The sequence below is a fragment of the Tupaia chinensis genome, unplaced genomic scaffold (genome assembly GCF_000334495.1).
Source record: "Tupaia chinensis unplaced genomic scaffold, TupChi_1.0 Scaffold000146_1, whole genome shotgun sequence".
Taxonomy (NCBI): Eukaryota; Metazoa; Chordata; class Mammalia; order Scandentia; family Tupaiidae; genus Tupaia; species Tupaia belangeri.
Window position 1 is genome coordinate 2,868,362 of NW_006159616.1, and position 20,298 is coordinate 2,888,659.

General features: G+C 39.6%; 1 protein-coding gene across 5 annotated transcripts in view; it reads left to right on the plus strand.

The window, feature by feature from the left end:
* EIF4G3 (eukaryotic translation initiation factor 4 gamma 3) overlaps positions 1–20,298 on the plus strand; it is a 418,798-nt gene that overhangs the window by 89,551 nt on the left and 308,949 nt on the right. For all 5 annotated transcript variants that reach the window (XM_027770593.1, XM_027770592.1, XM_027770595.1 and 2 more), the window contains exon 2: positions 4,880–4,955. The gene's annotated coding sequence lies outside the window, so the exon portion shown is untranslated. The remainder of the gene's footprint in view (positions 1–4,879; positions 4,956–20,298) is intronic.

The following is a 20,298-nucleotide window of genomic DNA, read 5'->3' on the forward strand; positions in this document are numbered from 1 at the left end:
TTTTTTAAGAGGTTTTTGCTATAGGGCGCATGTGCTCTCCAGACAGACAGAGAGAGAGAGAGAGACACAAAGCGAGAAATCACCCCCCAGAGGGGATGGCCACGCCGCAATCCCTTCTCCTCCATTCTCCTCTAGGGATCTTGGGCATGCACACACACGCGCCTGGCATGAGTTTTAAGCCACCGGGGTCCAGGAGGCGAACCGCGGTAGACTACATGGGAGTCCAGCGACATAGCCATTACGCTAACTGCTGGTCCCGGTCCCATAAGTTTTTGAAACTTGGTTATATTTTCCTATTTTTGTGTATCAAGTTTTAGGCTGTTTCCTAGATACTTAAAATTTTATTTTGTAGATTCTGGGTTCTTTTATACAGGAAATGGTGAACTTTCTCTTTAACCTTTTTTTGGTAGGAGGCGTGTGGGTTTTTTTTGTTTTTGACAGCCTTGCTGTGTTTTGATGTTTTTGCTTCAGCCTTTTGGATAGTTGGGACTATACTTAATACATCAATGTGCCTGGCTTTATACTGTGGTTGAGGAATTAAAACTGGGCCTTCCACATGGTCTCAGCCTGCCAAGCATTAGAATCTAGCATGTGCTACTGTGGCTGGACCATCTAGCTCTTTATTTATTTATTTGTGGGGCCAGCATGTGGCGTGTTTGTTAAGGCACTGGATTTCCTCATTGGCTGACTACAGTTCGAGTGCTAGGCTTGGCGGCTTGTTTTCTCTCTCTCTCTCTCTTTTCTTGTGAGTGCATGTGCCCTGTAGCAAATTAAAAGAATAAATAGGGGTCAGCAGGTGGCATGGTTGTTAGGGTGCTGGACTTCCACATGGCTGACCACTGTTCTAGTCCCAGACCTTGCACATGGCTGACCACTGTTCTAGTCCCAGACCTATCAGCTAGCTTGCTTTCTTTCTTTCTTTCTTTCTTTCTTTCTTTCTTTTCTTTCTGTGTCTCTGTCTGTTGATTGCATGTGTCTTGTGGCAAATTGAAAATAATAATAATAATAAAAAGAAAGATATATAAATAATTTAATAAATAAAATTAAATAATTCTAAAAAGATTTGGAGTAATCAACCTGATCATATTGAGATCTCATGTTTTGTCTCTTCTTCTGTGGGGGAGTAGTTTTACTTTTGATTTTTGTTTGTTCATTTGTTTTGTTTTTTGAGAGGTTTTTGCTATAGCGTGCGTGCGCTCGCCAGACAGACACAGAGAGACAGAGAGACAGAAAGTGAGAAATCACCCCCCAGGGGGGATGACCACGCTGCAGTCCCTTCTCCTCCATTCTCTTCTTGGGATCTTGGGCACGCACAGTGTGAGTTTTAAGCCACTGGGTCCGGGATGCAAACCCCGGTCGACTACATGGGAATTCAGCGACATAGTTATTACGCTAACTGCTGGTCCCTAATTTTGATTTATTTTCAAAACATTTTTTAAAGAGATTTTTGCTATAGGGCATATGTGCTCATCAGAGAGGCAGAAAGCAAGAAATCACCCCTCCCTTGCATGAGGCATGGCCACATGGCAATATCTTCACTTCCATTCTCCTCTCAGAATTTTGGGCACACACACATATGTCCCCGGCATGAGTTTAAAGCCACTGGGTCCAGGACTCGAACTACAGTTAACTATGTGGGAGTCCAGCGATGTGACCGTTATGCCATCTGTTGGTCCCTGCTTTCAAAACATTTGCTGTGTTGCTTTTTATCTGTCCAGTTTGTGTATAACTCAGGGATGAGCCTGGGATTTGTATGTGTTTGTTCAGTAAGTTAGAGAATCTGATCCCCTTTTCTAAGTTTTTTTTTGAGGGGTAGTTCTCCCAATACTCTGTCCTGTAAAATCTCTTTCTTTCGTTTCCTTTAGCCAAAAAAAAGGTTTCTGTTGAAATTTTACCCACTTGCATTGCTGCAATTAAAAATTGTATAGACTGTGTTCAATTTTTTTTTCTTTTTTAGTGGGGGTGCATGTGTTCGCCAGAGAGAGACAGAGATAGGGAAAGTGAGAAATCACGCAGTTGGGGCATGGCCATGCTATAATCCTTTCTCTTCCATTCATAGGTTTTAGAAATTTAAAAACGGGGGCCAGCAGTTGGCATGGTGGTTAAGGCTCTGGACTCCCACCTTGGCCAACCATGGGGTCAAGTGCTGGACCTGGTGGCCTGCTTTTTCTCTTTCCTTCTCTCTCTCTCTCTGGTCGAATTTAAAAAAATAATAGTGATAGAGGACCAGCAGATAGCGTAATGGTTACATTGTTGGACTCCCACCTAGTCAATTGCAGTTTTAAGTACCAGACTCTGCAGCTTACTCATGCTGAATGTGCCTATGTGTGTGCCCAAAATCCCTAGAGGGGAATGGAGGAGAAGGGATTGTGTCTTGGCCATCCCCTCCCCAGGGGGGAGGGGGTGTGATTTCTTGTTTTCTCTCTCTTTGTCTCTGTCTCTCCATTGAGTGCAAGTACTCTATAGCAAAAATCTGTCTCTTTCTCAAAAAATAAAATAAATAAATAAAATAATTCTTTTTTATTTTTGGAGAGATTTTCGCTATAGGGCATGTGCGCTCGCCAGACAGACAGAGAGACATAGAGACAGAAAGCGAGAAATCACCCCCCAGGGGGGATGGCCACGCCTCAATCCCTTCTCCTCCATTCTCCTCTCGGGATCTTGGGCACACACGCACACGCGCCCAGCGTGAGTTTTAAGTCAACGGGTCCGGGACGCGAACTGTGGTCTACTATGTGGGAGTCCAGTGACATAGCCATTACGTTAACTGCTGGTTCCCGATAAAATAATTCTTTAAAAAGATTAAAAACACTTTTCATTGGTCTAATGAGAATTTTAAGTGGTATTATATGAAAACCTATTTGCTTATATCCTTGAAGTCAAAGAGAAACAAGCAAGCAATAATTTATGCTGGAGATGATTTGGTGAGAGCTGGTAATGAGCTTAAGGGCAGATAGAGTTAAGAAGTATGTTATAGTCTAAGAACTTCATTATGTGTCATTTCTTGCGTTTACCTGTTTCTGGAGAAAATGTTTCATATTGTCTCATACTGATTTATTTAGTAGGCTTCTTTGGTGGAGAGGTTGGTTTAATAGCCTAGTTGCAAATTATTAAAATTACAAGTTCGTGGGTTTTTTTTTTTTCAGATAAAATTCATACATTCATTCCATAAAGTTCACTCTTTTAATGTGTACAGTTCACTGGTTTTTAGTATATTTTAAATTGTTCAGCTACCACTGTGAATTAAAAGAGAAAAGTGCTCCATAATATAAATTTTTTGGTTTCAATCACTAGTTGCTCATGCTGAGGTAGTAGTGAGTGTTCATTTACCATTGGACAGGTGATTGAGCTTGTAGCAAGCAAGAGTTTTTAGAAGTTATGGAATAATACTCCATTGACTTTTCTTTTTTTTGGAGAGGTTTTCACTATAGGGCACGTGCGCTCGCGAGACAGACAGAGAGAGACATAGAGACAGAAAGCGAGAAATCACCCCCCAGGGGGGATGGCCACGCCGCAATCCCTTCTCCTCCATTCTCCTCTTGGGATCTTGGGCATACACACGCACATGCCCCCGGCGTGAGTTTTAAGCCACCGGGTCCGGGACGCAAACCGCGGTCGACTACATGGGAGTCCAGCGATATAGCTATTATGCTAACTGCTGGTTCCCTCCATTGACTTTTTTATGAGATGAACTCATAATTTAGTTTGTCCTGTAAACAACAGTAAACTTAGGCCAGGTTGTGATTTATTTATTATTATTTTTTATTTTATTTTATTTTATTTTTTTGCCATAGGGTTTCAGGGTTTTGCTTGCTGGAAGAGTGACAGAGACAGACATACAGAGGGAAAGTGAGAAATCACTCCCTGGGGGATAGCCATACCAGCCACTATTTCTTCTGCATTCTTCTCTTGGGATTCTGGGTAGTAGCTTTTTCTGTCGCTGTGGGGAGCCTACCTGCCCTCTGGCAAAAACTTAAAAAAAAAAATTGCTCTCATTTTATCTTCTGAATTATTATAGAAAGGACCATGATATGAGAAGTAGCAAATATTTGTTTGGTCTAAGGAAGGATTCTTTTCCATTTTGAGTTTACCACATTTGTAGTCATTCTTTAAAAATACATATTTATACCACACAATTAATTTCTATCCATTGTAGAAAAAGCACATAATACACTTACACAATACTACACTCCAGAAGGAAATGCTGTTGATCTTTTGGTGCCACTCTTTCATCATTCTTATAGAGGTCTAGAGTACAAAGTCATTTTATATTCTGAAATATCATCTTACTAGCTATAAGAACTTAAGTCTTTGAAGTTTGAAGCTAAGTAAAATGGTAGTCTTTTGTCTTTTAACAGAATACCCTGCTAACATATTGAAATATTTAAAATTATGGAGAGCTTCTTTTCAAAAATGGGGAGCTGTTGGATAGATATGGGGAAAATAGCTAAAATAGAGAAAGAAGGAGCCAATTGTATTTGTAATTTCTGTGTCGTTAGCAGAACAGACTGGGCCTGTGTCAGCAATAGCCACGTGATGAATTAGTTTTACCTTATTGACTATTCTGTTTGTATGTTCTTGGTCTTTTTAAAATAAAAAGTAAAGATGGCAGATTCTATTCATGGGCCTAAAGTTTGGAGCCTTGTGTAATTGTGTTTTGAATTTCCACGGGATGTTTTATCATGGGAGTCATTTTTGGAGAGACTGATTTAATCACATTTGGAAATTTAAAATATTTTTCAGTTTCTGTTGAGAAGCATAAAACTACACTAAGTGGGTAAAAAGCTTAGGTCACTGGCAGAATTTTGTGGTGGTCACTTTCTCTTCTTGCTAATGCCATCTTTTTTTTAGTTGTCTTATCCTTAACTCACTCTCCTAGAATTCCTAGAGGACCCGTACAGCAGCCTCTCGAAGATCGAATCTTCACTCCCACTGTCTCAGCAGTCTACAGCACGGTGAGTATCTCAAGGTTGATGGTTCTGGTTTGTGTGTGCTTTTCCACATGAACTCTTGGTATTGTAGACATTGTTTGATTGTAATGAGAATTAAATATATATGGTATGGTAAATAAGCTCTTTTCCCATTGGATCTTAAGAAGTAGAGATTGAGATACCTTTACATTATGTTAAGCTAGATTGGCTTGTACATCTGTCTCCTTTTCTCTTTCCATAAAAAATTTACCTCTGGCCTTGTGTTATGATTGTTATTGGATACCAGATTTACTGTTTTGTTATTTTTTCTTAAAATTAGGAAACAGAAACTTCTTTTTAAAGAATTTTTTTGCTATAGGGCACGGGTGCTCATCAGAGAGACAGACAGAAGGTGAGAAATCACCCTCCAAGGGCCATGCTGTAGTCTCGTCTCCTCCTGGATTTGGGGGATGTACGCACTCCTGCCTGGCATGAATTTTTTTTTTTTTTTTTTTTGCTATAGGGTTTGTGCGTTTGCCAGAGACACAGAGACAGAAAGTAAGAAATCACCCCCATAGGGGGTGGGATTCCAGCATCGTAATCTGTCCTTTTGTACCCGGCTTATTTCACTTAACCAAGGTTTTCCAGATTTATCCATTTTGCTGTAGAGGACAGTATGCCTTCTTTTTTTTGGTAGCTGAATAATACTCCATTTTATATATAAATATCTACCTTTACTTTTTGCATTTTTTAAAATTCTTTCCCACATTGTTTGTATTGATTCACAAAATATCTTAGTGTAAATACTTTCAATAGTAAGTTCAGCTGATACATACATATCTGTGAACAAAAGCTGACTTTATGCATGAAACTCTGTGGATAGAATGAATATACTATAAAATAGCACCTAGCTGAGGCCATATAGCTTACTGTGGTTACCAAATAGGTATTTTTTAAAAAATACACTTTTTAATTTCAAGAAAGGCAGTTTTAGCTTTAATAAATCTTTGATAAATCAAAATAACAAAATGTTAAGTGAACTTTGCTTAATACTTAAAGCCAGGAAAGAGGTTAAGTTTCTGTTTGAATAGTAGATACATAGGCCTGTCCACAACTTAAGAAAAGACAAAACTCCTAAACACTGGAAAACAAAGCATAGAAGGTCAGTAATGTTAAGTCTAAAGTCATAAAATTCTATTTCACCAATTCAAGCTCATGTACTTTATCTTCTGCTGTAGTCCAATCTCTCTGTTTAAATTCGGGATAACATTCAACTCTGTACTTGTCCCTACCATCAAGCTGACCATTTTCTTAGCTCTTTTTTCTGTTTATCTGACTTTAGTTTTCCTGGGATAGCACTCCCTTCAGAACTTCTTGGAGAGCTGGTCTGGTGTTGGTAAATTCTTTCAGATTTTGTTTATCTGAGAATGTTCTTATCTTCTCTTCCCATATGATGGATAATCTTGCTGGGTATAGTATCCTTGGTTGAAATTGTTTTTCACTCAACACTTTGAATATATTTTCCCATTCTGTCCTTACTTGCATTGTTTCCAATGAGAGGTCTGCTGTTAGCCTGATGGGATATCCTTTGTCGGTAACATGACATTTCTCTCTTGCCAGTCTGAGTATCTTGTCTTTGTGGTTTTGGTCAATCTCGCTATAATGTGTCTTGGAGAAGATCATCTTGGGTTGATCTTATTTGGGGTCGTTTGTATTTCTTGGGTCTGGATCTTTGAATGCCTCTCTATCTTTGGGAAGTTTTCTTTCAGGATTTCATGGAATAGATTGTCAGTGCCCTTATTAGTCTCTTCACCTCCTGGGATACCAATTATCCGGATGTTTGGACGTTTAATGGTATCTAGTATTTCTCTTATCTTGTTTTCTTTTTTTTCTTTCTCTTTTTTTTTTTTACTATTTTCTCAGTCTCTGTGGTGGATTTTACTAGTCCAAAGATCCTGTCCTCTACATCTGAGATTCAGTTTTCTGTATGATCTAGTCTGCTTTTAATACTTCAAAAGGAGGTTTTGATTTCCTATATTATAGCCTTCATCTCCAACAGTTTCATTTGACTCTTTTATGGTGTGTGTTTTCTCTTTCAGCTTTCGCAAGAAATTCCTCACCTCCTGGGACTCATCAGCTTTTTTCTTCTGGTGTTCGTTTTCCCTCTTCTCTTCCATCTGTGTTAGTTTTGTCATTATGAATACTCTAAATTTTTTTTTTTGTCTTTTTTGGGAGAGGCTTTTGCTATAGGGCACGTGTGCTCACCAGAAAGAGACAGAAAACGAGAAATCACCCCCCAGAGGGGATGGCCACGCTGCAATCCCTTTGCCTCCTTTCTCCTCTCGGGATCTTGGGCACGCATGCACATGTGCCCGGTGTGAGTTTAAGCCACCAGATCTGGGATTCAAACCACAGTCCACTACATGGGAGTCCAGTGACATAGCCATTACATTAACTGCTGGTCCCGATACTCTAAATTCTTTTTCAGACATTTCCATGATTTTCATTGTACTATCTTTGGATGAAGAAGAGTTATTCTTTTCCCTAGGGGGTGAGGTATTTTCTTGGTTTCACGTATTTCTTGTGACCCTGTGGTGATTTCTAGTCATCAGATGGGTTATCTGTTTCTTCCTAATTCTAGAAGATCAATCTGAGCTGTCATAGGCGCACAGGAGGATGTGGTCTGCAAACTCTTTGGCATTGCATTTTTCTCCCAGGGTAGATTCTCAACAGAACTCAGATTCTCTTCGTTGCTCTTATCTCTGAAATCACTAGATCTCAGCTCTCATGGTGGACTCAGTCTTCTTCTGGCCTGCCTTTTTTTTTTGCCAGGGCAGATTCTCAGCAGAACATCTTCATTGCTCTTATCTCTGAAATCACTAGATCTCACATCTCATGGTGAACTCAGTGTTCTTCCATATCTACCTTTTTAAAAATCCATTTATCCATTGATAGGTCATTGAAATTGAGTCCACCTTTCAGTTATTGTGAATATTGCTGCAATAAACAGAAGTGCAAATAACCACTTTTTGGGGGGAGGGGCCTGTAAGGTGCATATGCTCTTGAGAGAGAAAGAGAGAGAGAAATCACCTCTTGAGGTATGGTCATGCCTTAATCCCTTCTCCTCCATTATTCTTTTGGGGTTTTGGGCATGACATATATGCACCCAGTGTGATTTTCAAGCTGCTGTTCCAGGACTCTTAACTGTGCACCTGGCCATGTGGGATCCAGCAGACAGTGTTACCTGTTGACCCACAGATAACTTCTTTGAAGAACAAGCTTTATTGTACATTTTGGATTATTTTTGTAAAATAACTTTCTTTTTATTTTGGAGAGGCTTTTGCTATAGGGCGTGTGCACTTGCCAGAAAGACAGAGAGAGGCAGAGAGACAGAAAACAAGAAATCACCCCCCAGTGAGGATGACCATGCTGCGATCCCTTCTTCTCCATTCTCCTCTCAGGATCTTGGTCACGCATGCACATGTGCCTGGCGTGAGTTTAAGCCACCAGGTCCGGGACTCCAACCACGGTCAACTTCATGGTAATCTAGTGACATAGCCATTACACCAACTGCTGGTCCCATAAAATAACTTAGAAATGCATTTACTTAGTTAACTAATAAGCATGTTGGCCAAACCATTATGATGATTGGTAGCACAGGTGCCCTGTAAGGCTGGAAGCCATATGGTAGCTGTGGGTTTCTATTCTCAGGTTGACCTAGGACCATGATGGTGACACTCATAGGTGCCCAGGATCCTGAGGAGCTAGAGGGGAAGGAGGATCTTGGCATGATGAAGACCCTGTTGGGTATACTTCTCTCTCTTGCACAGTCTTAATCATTAAAAAAACAAAAACAATAGGCATGTTATCAAGGTTTCTCATACATGAATCTGTACACTTACTAATTTTGGAGAAGAGACTCTAGATCCTGTGAGTGTCTTAATACTTCTATATAGTTAACATGTAATGTCTGAATCTAAGTTTTTAAACTTATTTTTTGAGTTAGGTCAAAATTTACTATTTAAAGCTACTGCTGTATGTGTAGTTCTTTTTATCAGTGAGAAAAGTATGTGTGTATATTATAAATTAAGCCTATTCTGAAAGTACAGGGGATTTTAGGCAGTAAATGGTTACTTTAAAATATGGTGGTCTCCACATTTTAATAAATTGTTTCCATTCTTACTGATATAAGTATCTGTTTCACTTTTATAGTGTTGTACACATTTTTAACTGTATGGGTAGGAAAATGGTTGACTGGTGCTTTAAAGTTTAGTTGCCCTTTTTCTCAACCTCAGGGTTATGTGTTAGCCATTATTCCTCTAGTGTCTGAGTTCATTAACCTCATTTCTATGTTATAAAATAAAGACTAACCTGCAGTTCACTTCCTACTGCCTCAGCATATGGTACCCATATGTCACTTTTATTAAATAAGTTAGATTCCTTGAAAGGCAATAAGACTCCTGGCCAGTCTTTACAAATTGTACCAAGATTTTACTTTTTGCTATCTTGTATGCAGGCTCTATGCTATGGTGTCACAGCCAGTTTAAATAAATTGTCTGCAGATAATCAAAAAAGCATCAAAAGTTGGACTCAAATTTTAGAATGGCTGTTTATTACATATGTAATTGTAACGTGTGTACTTTGTAACTTGGTTTATACAGGTTTGTACTTGGATCAGGATTTATCAGGGAGCTTTTATTATTTTTAAATAATAAAATCATTAGCTATAATCATTAGCCATAATTATGTGGACTGATTGAGCATATGAACAAGAAAATAATTAAGCATGGGACCAGCAGGTGGCTTGGTGGTTAAGGGCACTGGACTCCCACATGGCCGACTGTGGTTCAAGTCTCAGATCTAGCGGCTTGCATTTTCAGTTTTCCTCTCTCTCTGTCTGTCCCTCTCTGGTCAAATTAAAACAAATAAATAAATAAGTCTTTTTTAAAAAAGAAAAAGAATTGGGACCAGTAGTTGGCATAATGGCTATGTTACCAGACTCCCATGTAGTCGACTGTGGTTCAAGTCCTGGACCTGTTGGCTTAAACTCACACTGGGCACATGTGTGTGCATGCCCAAGATCCTGAGAGGAGAATGGAGGAGAAGGGATTGTGGCGTGTCCATCCCTCCTGGGGGGTAATTTCTCTCTTTCTGTCTTTCTGGCGAGCACATGTGTCCTATAGCAAAAACCTCCTAAAAAAAAAAAAAAGAAAGAGAGAAAGGAAAGAATTAAGCGGTTATTATTTTTTTTTAACTCTACTTCAAGAGGATCATATATGGGAGTGGGGAAATGGCAAAACTAAAAGGTGTGAACTAATTTGAAATTTATTGGTAACTTTCTTATATTGACATGCTTTGTAGTATAAACTATGGGATTTTACCATGTTTTGTAATTTTGTGTTACATATTTTTTAAGGAATTATTTATTTAATTCCATTCGTTATTTATTATTAATAGTATTATTACTTAATTTGTCTAGAGAGAGACAGGGGAAGAAAGGGGAAGGGAAAGGGAGAAAGCAAGTTGCTAGGTCTGGCACTCCATCTGTGGTCAGCCATGTGGGAGTCTGGCGCCTTTAACCACTGTGCCACCCGCTAGCCCCAATTTTGTCTTATATATCTTATTGGGTTGTTGGACAAATCATAGTATATTTTTCTGTTTTTCTTTGAAAAAATGAGTTATGACTTTTCTGATGACCCAATATTTAGAGAAATTAGATTTTTCTCTTTATTTTTTTCTTTTGGAGAGGTTTTTTGCTATAGGGTACGTGTGCTCACCAAAAAGACATAGAGAGACAGAGAGACAAAAAGCGAGGAATCACCCCCCAGCAGGGATGGCCACACCATGATCCTTTCTCCTCCATTCTCTTCTCAGGATCTTGGGCATGCACACACACACGCCTGGCATGAGCTTAAGCCACTGGGTCTGGGACTTAAACCGTAGTCAATTACGTGGAAGTCCAGCGACATAGCCATTATGCCATCTGCTGGTCCCAAAAGCTTTTTTTTGGTTTGTTTGTTTGTTGTAGAGACACGTTTGGAGAGAGGCCCTGCGATGCCAACAGTTTGTTTTTTGAGAGTTTTTTTTTGCTATAGGGCACGTGCTATTGAGTGCATGTGCTCACCAGACAGAGAGACAGAAAGCGAGAAATCACCCCCCGAGGTGGGATGGCCACACCACAATCCCTTCTCCTCCATTCTCCTCTCAGAATCTTGGACACACATGTACACGTGCCCAGCTCAGCTTATAATTTCTTTAAGGTTATGATTTTGTCATCTTATAGCTTTATGTAAATCTAATTAGTAAATCATGCTTCTAGATCCTTTTTCAGGTTACTTAGAAATATCGAGTAGGTCAACCTGTCAGTGGAGACTTCTCCATGGAGACAAAAATTTAGTCTGGGTTGATCAGTACTCTTTCAGGAAAGGTGATAGCCAGGTGTAAATCTACTTGTCCTGTCATCCAGCACAGAATGAAAGTCCAGTAAAAAACAGTTTATCCCATTAAAAAAAATCTTTTACAATTTCTTATTTACATTCAATCATTGCACATCTCTATGGTACATAATACAGTTTTTCAAAATCTGCATGTAGGGAACCAGCAGTTAGCGTAATGGCTATGTCACTGGACTCCCACGTAGTCGACCGCGGTTCGCGTCCTGGACCCGGTGGCTTCGCCGGGCGCGTGTGCGTACGTGCCCAAGATCCCAAGAGGAGAATGGAGAAGAAGGGATTGCGGCGTGACCATACCCTCTGGGGAGTGATTTCTCACTTTCTGTCTCTATGTCTCTCTCTGTCTGTCTGGCGAGCGCACGCGCCCTATAGTGAAAATCTCTCCAAAAAAAAAAAAAATCTGCATGTAGTATGTGACAATCAAATCAAGGATACATGGCACATCATTTTCAACAGAGAACTTTGGATTCTTATATCTGCTAAGTGTCTCTTTCCTTTGCCCTTTCCACCCACCTTCTGCCTGGAACTTGAGTCATGGTCGACCACGTGGAAGTTCAGCACTTTAACCATTAGGCCACCTGCTGGTCCCCAAACTGGTATAGATATTTTTATATTAGTTTTGTATCCTGTCCCTTTAGTGATTCATTTATCATACCTAGGAGTTTTTTCATGGATTCTTTTGGGTTTCATATATATATATAATCATGCCATTTGTGAATAGGGCCAGTTTACCACCTTTTTTCCCCCAATTTGAATGTTTTTATTTTATTCTTTCATCTAATTGCATTGGTTAGGACTTTGAGCACTATGTTTAAAAGTAATAAAACTTTCTTGAGAATGTGAGCGGCCTTGTCTTGTTTCAGTTTTTAGTGAGAAAGCTTTCAGCTTTTCCCTTTTCAGTATAATGTTACGAACGGGTTTGTCATATATGACTTTCATGATATTGAGAAATTTCCATTCTATACTTCTCTTGCTGAGAGCCTTAATCATGAAAAGATGTTGTAGATTATAAAATGCCTTTTATGCATCAACTGATATACTCATATGGTTCTTATCTTTTCTTCTGTTAATGTGATACATTACATTTATTGTTTTGTGTATGTTGAACCATTCTTGCATCCCTGAGATAAAAGTCTACCTGTCTTGGTGTATCATCTTTTTAATGTACTATTGGATTCAAAATTTTTTTTTTTTTTTTGAGAGGATTTTTTGCTATAGGGCGCGTGCGCTTGCCAGACAGACAGACAGACAGAAAGTGAGAAATCACCCCCCAGGGGGGATGGCCATGCTGCAATCCCTTCTCCTCCATTCTCCTCTCGGGATCTTGGGCACACACGCACACGCACCCGGTGTGAGTTGTAAGCCCCCGGGGTCGGGGCGGCGAGCCGCGGGAGTTCAGCGACATAGCCATTAGGCTAACTGCTGGTCCCAAGGTTTTTTATATTATATTCATCAGGGAGGTCTGTAGTTTTCTTTTTTTGTTTTATTCTAGTCTGCTTTTGGCTAGCCATTAGGCTAACTGCTGGTCCCAAGGTTTTTTATATTATATTCATCAGGGAGGTCTGTAGTTTTCTTTTTTTGTTTTATTCTAGTCTGCTTTTGGCATGAGGGTAATGGAGACTTCATAGAATGAGTTTGGAAGGGTTCCTTCCATTTGGATCTTTAATTTTTTTCTTTTATTTGTTTCATTTATTTTTACATTTTTCCACAAATATTTACTTTACATATCAAAAATTTGTGCTCATACTCCATAGTTCTTGACAGTTAATAAACAACTTTCAAAATTTTAAAATACTGAATTTTAAAAATAATGTTCAAAATATTTCTTATAATTTTGTTTGTGACTCTATAACACCAGAGACAGTATGGTTTTAAGTATTTTTGATGAAATATTTACATGTCAACTACTCAAATTGAAAAGCAAATGCCCAGCACACAAGTCACACATAAACCTTCTCAATTCAGCCCTGCCTACCAAGTATTCTGTGATATACTATCTGCTAGCAAAGTTCAGTCTCTTTTTCTTCCTTCAAAGTCCTTCTCGAGATAATCCTCTGGTGTGGTTGCTCTTTTGCAATCTCTACTGATTACAGTGCTGGGCTGGAAAAGTACAGGTTATTTTATGTTATAAATTCTTTCATATATTCCCTCTAATCCTTTCTGCCAGAGAGAACTATTTATGGTGCCCGGCCATCTTTCTAAGAGCTTCTGTTAGCTTTCTTGAGATCCACCTTAGTTTCATGGTTTCCTGATTAATCTTCAGATATGACATGCCTGTCAAAGCCCTGTCCAATAATGAGTATTTCCAATTTCTGATTGAATGCAACAAGCATTATTGAACTTATACAAAAAGCCCTTCTGCCACAAAATAAGTATACTCCCTAATATTTTCCAATTCCAGAGGAGTCAGGAAGCAAGAAAAGTTTGTTTCTATTCAAAGAAACAAACAAGAAAAATATTTTAAAAAATTGCTGGATGTCTTAACAACTCAGAATAAAGTATGATGCTTAAAATGGGAAGACAAAGCATAGTAAAAAAAAATTAATAATGTTTTACTCCAAAGTCATAAAATTCTATTTTGCCAGTTCAGTCTTATGTTCAAATTGTCTTCTGTTGAATATGCAGTGTCACTGTGGTCCAATCTTTCTGTTTAAATCCTAGAAGATAACATTCAACCTTATTATTGATATTTCTTATCCCTAGCTTTAAATTGGTCGTTTTCTTGCTTGCCTTTTATTTACTTTTTTCTTTTTCTTTTTTCCTTTTTGGAGAGGTTTTTGTTATAAGGTACGTGTGCTCACCAGAGACAGACAGAGAGACAGAAAGCGAGAAATCACCCCCCAAGGGGGATGGCCACGCCACAATCCCTTCTCCTCCATTCTCCTCTCAGGATCTTGGGCAGGCACACACATGCGCCCTGTGTGAGTTTAAGCCACTGGGTCCGGGACTCAAACCTCAGTCGACTATGTGGGAGTTCAGCGACATAGCCATTACTCTAACTGCTGGTCCCAGTTCACTTATTTCTTTATGTGTCTTTAGTTTTCCTGGTAGAACACCCCTTTCAGAACTTCTTGAAGAGTGGGTCTGCTATTGGCAAATTCTTTTAGGTCTTGATATCTGAGAATGTTTTTATCCTTTCCATATGAAAGATAATCTTGCTGGGTATAGTGTTCTTGGTTGAAACTGTTTTTCACTTAACACTTTGAATATATTTTCCCATTCTTTCCTTGCTCACATTGTTTCTGATGAGAGGTCTGAGGTTAACCTGATTGGATAACCTTTATAAGTAACCTGATGTTTCTCTCTTGCAAATTTCAGTATCTTGTCTTTGTTTATAGATTTGCCCAGTCTTGCTATGATATGCCTTGGAGAAGATCTTCTTGGGTTGATTCTATTAAGGGTACTTTGTATTTCTTGGATCTGGATATTTGAATGCCTCTCTAGATTAAGAAAGTTTTCTTCCAATATTTCATGGAATAGATTATCAGTACCCTTATTAGTTTCTTCACCTTCTGGGATACCGATTATGTGGCTGTTTGGGCACTTAATGCTGTCTAGTATTTCTCGTAAAGTATTCTCACTTGGGGGGGGGTATTTTCTCAGTTTTTTGGGTTGTTTTTTTCTAGATCAGAGGTTTTGCCTTCTGTATCTGTGATTCGATTTTCTGTATAAACTAATCTGCTTTTAATGCTTTCGAGGGAGGTTTTGATTTCCTGAATGGCAGCCTTCATCTCTAATAGCTCCATTTGATTCTTTTTTTATGGTGTGTATGTCTTCTTTCAGATCATGGAAGAACTTCGACACCTCCTGGAACTTGTCTCTTTTCTCCTGCATCTTCTAGAGTTCATTATCTCTCAGCTCTTGCATCTCATTTAGTTTTGTCACTATGAATATTCTGAATACTCTGTCAGACATTTACACGAGTTTTACTGTACTGTCTGTGGATGATGAGGGATTGTTCTTTTCCCTTAGGGGAGAGATATTTTCTTGGCTTCTCATGTTTTTTTTTTTTTTTTTTTTTTTGAAAGGTTTTTGCTATAGGGTGCGTGTGTTCATGAGAAAGAGAGAGACAAATAAAAAATGAGACATCACTCCCTGGGGGGATGGCCATGCCACAAACCCTTCTCCTCCATTCTCCTCTTGGAATCTTGGGCACACACACACACTCCTGGCATGGGTTTAAGCCACCAGGTTCGGGACTCGAACCATGGTCGAGTACATGGGAGTCCAGCATCATAACCATTATGCCAACTGCTGGTCCTAGGTTTCTCATGTTTCTTGTGCCTCTGCGGTTGTTTCTGGTCATTCTGTGACAAAATCTCTCCTCTGCTTGTCTGAATATTTCGGGAGTCTAGAAGATAGAGTGTAGAGCATGGCTTTCCTCAACAGGCCGGGGCACACCTCAGCTTTAAAATGGCTTCTTCTCTGAATATTTCGGGAGTCTAGAAGATCCCTTTTGGATCTTTAAAAATAGCTTGAGAATTGGGGTTAATTCTTACAAAGTTTTATGGAATTCAAAAGTGAAGCCCTTGGACCTTTCCTTGTTGGGAGACTATTACTAATTTAATCTCATTGGTGGTTATTAGTCTATTCAGGCTTTATATTTTTCCTGGTTTAATCTAGGTAGCTTGATATATCCAGAAATTCATTCATCTTATCTTGATTTTCTGTTTCGTTGGCATGTAGTTCCTCATAGTATTCTCTCATAATAATTTGTACTTCTGATATATGTGTTATAAGATGACCAGTTTTGGAACTAGCAGATGGTGTAATGGTTATGTTGCTGGACTCCCATGTAGTAGGCCGTGGTTCGAGTCCTGGACCTGACATCTTAAAACTCACACTAGGTGGGGAACCAGCAGTTAGCGTAATGGCCACGTAGTTGACCGCGGTTCGTGTCCCAGACCCAGTGGCTTAAAACTCACGCCGGGCGCGTGTGTGTGCGTGCCCAAGATCCCGAGAGAAGAATGGAGGAGAAGGGATTGCGGCGTGACCATCCCCCCTGGGGGGTGATTTCTCGCTTTCTGTCTCTATGTCTCTGTCTGTCTGTCTGGCAAGGTTACGTGCCCTATAGCAAAAATCTCTTCAAAAAAAAAGCCTCACGCTAGGCGCATGTGCGTGTGCATGCATGCCCCCAATTTTTATTTTTTTAAGAGGTTTTTGCTATAGGGCGCGCGCGCTCGCCAGAAAGACAGAGAGAGACAGAGAGCTAGAAAGCAAGAAATCGCCCCCCAGGGGGGATGGCCATGCCGCAGTCCCTTCTCCTCCATTCTTCTCTCGGGATCTTGGGCACACACACACACATGCGCCAGCGTGAGTTTTAAGTCACTGGGTCCAGGACTCGAACCACAGTCGGCTACATGGGAGTTAAGCAACATAGCCATTATGCTAACTGCTGGTCCCTGCCCAAAATCTTGAGAAGAGAATGGAAGAGAAGAACTGTGGCATAGCCATCCCTCCAGGAGTGGGGTAGTGGGGGCGTGGTGATTTCTTGCTTTCTTTCTCTCTGGTGAGTGCCCGTGTCCTATAGTAAAAATCTATTTTATAAAAAAGATGACTAGTTCTGTTACTGGTTTTCTTTTTTTGGGAGAGATTTTTGCTCTAGGGTGTGTGCGCTCGCCAGAAAGACAGAGAGAGACAGAAAGCGAGAAGTCAACCCCCCCCCCCCCAGGGGGATGGCCACGCCGTAATCCCTTCTCCTCCATTCTCCTCTTGGGATCCTGGGCATGCATGCACACACGCCCAGCATGAGTTTAAGACACCAGGTCCGGGACTTGAACCATGGTCAACTACATGGGAGTCCAGCGACATGGCCATTACGCTAACTGCTGGTCCCTGATTTTCTTTATCTGGTTTCTCTCTCTGTTTTTCTTGATTTGTATAGCTAGTGGCTTGGTAATTTTATTATCCTCTCAAGGAACCAATTCTTGGATCCAGATGGTGGTGCAATGGTACTGCAGCTGGATCCACATGGGAACCTCCCTGGGCCTGCCAACTAGGACTGGAAGTGGATGGTGTCAGGAAGGCCCTGTTGGGGGTGCCTAGCTCTCTCTTTGTCTTTCATGAAATAAAGTAAACAACAGAAATTTTTAATTTTTAATTTTTTATGTTTTTTTTATCCTCTATTTTGTTTATTTCAACTCTAATCTTTATTATTTTTATTTTTCTTATATTTTTGTTTTTGTTTTTGCTATAGTGTTGTGTGCACTCACCAGAGAGAGATGGCGGGGAGTAGGTGGGGTGTTGGAAATCTTCCCTGGGGTGGGGGGGCAGCGTGATCACACCTCAGTCCATTCTCCTCTAGTCTCCTCTTGGGATTTTGGGAACATACACACATCCCTGGTGTGAATTTCAAGCCACTAGTTCTGGGACTTGAACCACAGTGTTGGCCATGTGGGATCCAACTCCTTAACCTCCATGTCACCTGTTGGCCTAGTTTTAAAAATTATTTTTATTAACTATTTATTGATTGATTTTTTAATTTGACCAGAAATGGAAAGAGTAAGAGAGAGACAGAGAGAGAGAGAGAGAGCAAGTGAGAGAGGGAGGGAAAGTGAGAAAACAAGCCGCCAGGTCTGGGACTCGAACCTTGATTGGCCATGTAGAAATCAGCACCTTGGCCCAGTTTTTTTAGTTTGTTTTTTTGTCATTACTTTTCCAGTTTCTTGAGATGTGTCTTCAAGTTATTTATTTGCTGTCTTTCTATTTTTTTGTGAACACTAATTGCTGAAAATTTCCTTCTTATGGCTACTTTTTGTTGTGGCCCACAGATTCTAGAGAATTGTGTTTATTATCATACGTTTCACAAATCTTTTGATTTCAGGTTTAATTTCTTTAGTAGTTTTGAATTGTTGAGGAGTAGATTGTTTAGTTTTCCACATTTTTCTGTATTTTCAAGGTGTCTTTTTGTTACTGATTTCAAGTTTAATTCCATTGTGGTTGGAAAAGATGCTGGTTGTAGTTTCTGTATTTTAAATTTGTAAAGGCTTGTTTTGTGCCTTATAATGTGGTCAACTTTAGAAAATGTTACATGTGAGGATAAGGAAAAAATATATTTTGTAGTTGCTAGGGTAAATGTTTTTGAAATGTCTGTCAGGTCCAATTGGTTTGCGGTCAGTTAGCGCCTGTGTCTTTGTTTAATTTTTGTCTAGATGACCTGTGTAGTAGTGAAGGTGCGATATTGAAATCTCCAGTTTGTGTATTGCAGTCAGTCTCTCCCTGTAGATCTAGCAGTCTTTCTTTTACATATTTGGGTTCCCTAGTGTTAGGTGCATAAATATGTATAATTGTTACATCCTCTTGGTGAATTAATCTTTTCAGTGCTATATTGTGTCCTTAGTCTCTTTTTACCGATTTATCTTGAAATCTGTTTTGTCTGATATCAGTGTCGTGACTCCAGACAATTTTTTAATTGTCTGTTTACATGAAAAATCTTTCCATCGTTTCATTTTTAGTCTAATTGTATGTCTTTATCAATGAGGTATTTTTTTTTGTAAGCAATATGCTGCTTTCTTTTTTTTATCAATTGAGTCAGTGTGTGTCTTTTGTTCGTTTGGACTCTGGATTCCCACATGGCCAACCAGGGTTTGATTCCTCAACTTGGTGCCTTGAAAATTATGCTGGGCATGTGTGTGCCTAAAATCCCGAGAGGAGAATGGAAGAGAAAGGATTGTAGCGTACTTGTCTCCCCGAAGGGTGATTACTCACTCCCTGCCCCTGTATCTCTCTGGTGAGCACATATGCCCTATAGCAAAAACCTAAAAAATAAAATTTATCCACGGGGTCAGCAGGTATGTGTTGGTTATGGTGCTGGACTCCCACGTTGTAGACTGTGGTTCAAGTCTTGAACCTGGCAACTTGCTCTCTCTCTCTCTCCCTCTGTCTTTCTCTAGTGAGCACATGTACACTATAGCAAAGATACAATAAATAAATAAATTTTAAAATATAAAATTCATCCTTATAAAGATGTTATATGTTGCATTTTAAAAAAAGAATTATTTAATTTTATTTATTATTATTTTATTATTATTTTAAAATTTTACATAGGGTATGCTAACCAGAGAGAGAGAAAGGAAGCAAGCCATCTGGTCCAGGGACTCTAACCATGGTTTGCCGTGTGGGAGTGCAGTGCCTCAACCTGCCGGCCCCATATGTTGCATTTTTAAGCTTAGAGTATCATACATATGTTTTACATCAGTTGATGGACCATGGCTGTGCCATTAAATACACAATTACATTATTGTGTGAGCTTTGACTTTATTGGGAAGAAAGGACTTTAGAGGTGGAGATATTATATAAATAAGTATTCCTTTGCTTTTTGTCTTTTGAAGAGAGATTTTTTTGTTAGAGGGTGCATGCGCTCACCGGGGAGAGAGAGAGAAAGTGAGAAATCTACCCCCCGCCCCCCTAGGAGTATGGCCACGCCACAGTTCCTTCTCCATTCTCCTCTCAGGATCCTGGGCATGCACGTACACGTGCTCAGTGTGATTTTTAAGGTGCTGGGTTCAGGACTTGAACTGTGATCTACTGTGTGGGAGTCCAGCAATGTAACTATTACACCATCTGCTGCTCCCAGTAAGTGTTCCTTTTTTACTGTGAATTATTTAACTGGTCATCTGTGGATAGACAGTGAGGTTATTTTATATTCTTTCATAAATAACACTTTGATGAACATCTGTTTTTATAGTTTTTTGTTACCCTAGTAATTTTTTTGTAGTTATTTATTTAATTTTATTTATTGTTATTATTACTTTAATTTTCTATAGGGCACATGTGCTCACCAGACACACACACACACACACACACACACACACACACACACACAGAGAGAGAGAGAGAGAGAGAGAGAGAGAGAGAGAGAAAGCAAGCCACCAGGGCTGGGACTTGAACCACAGTCAGCCATGTGTATACATTTGGACAATTTTAGTCTAGCACCT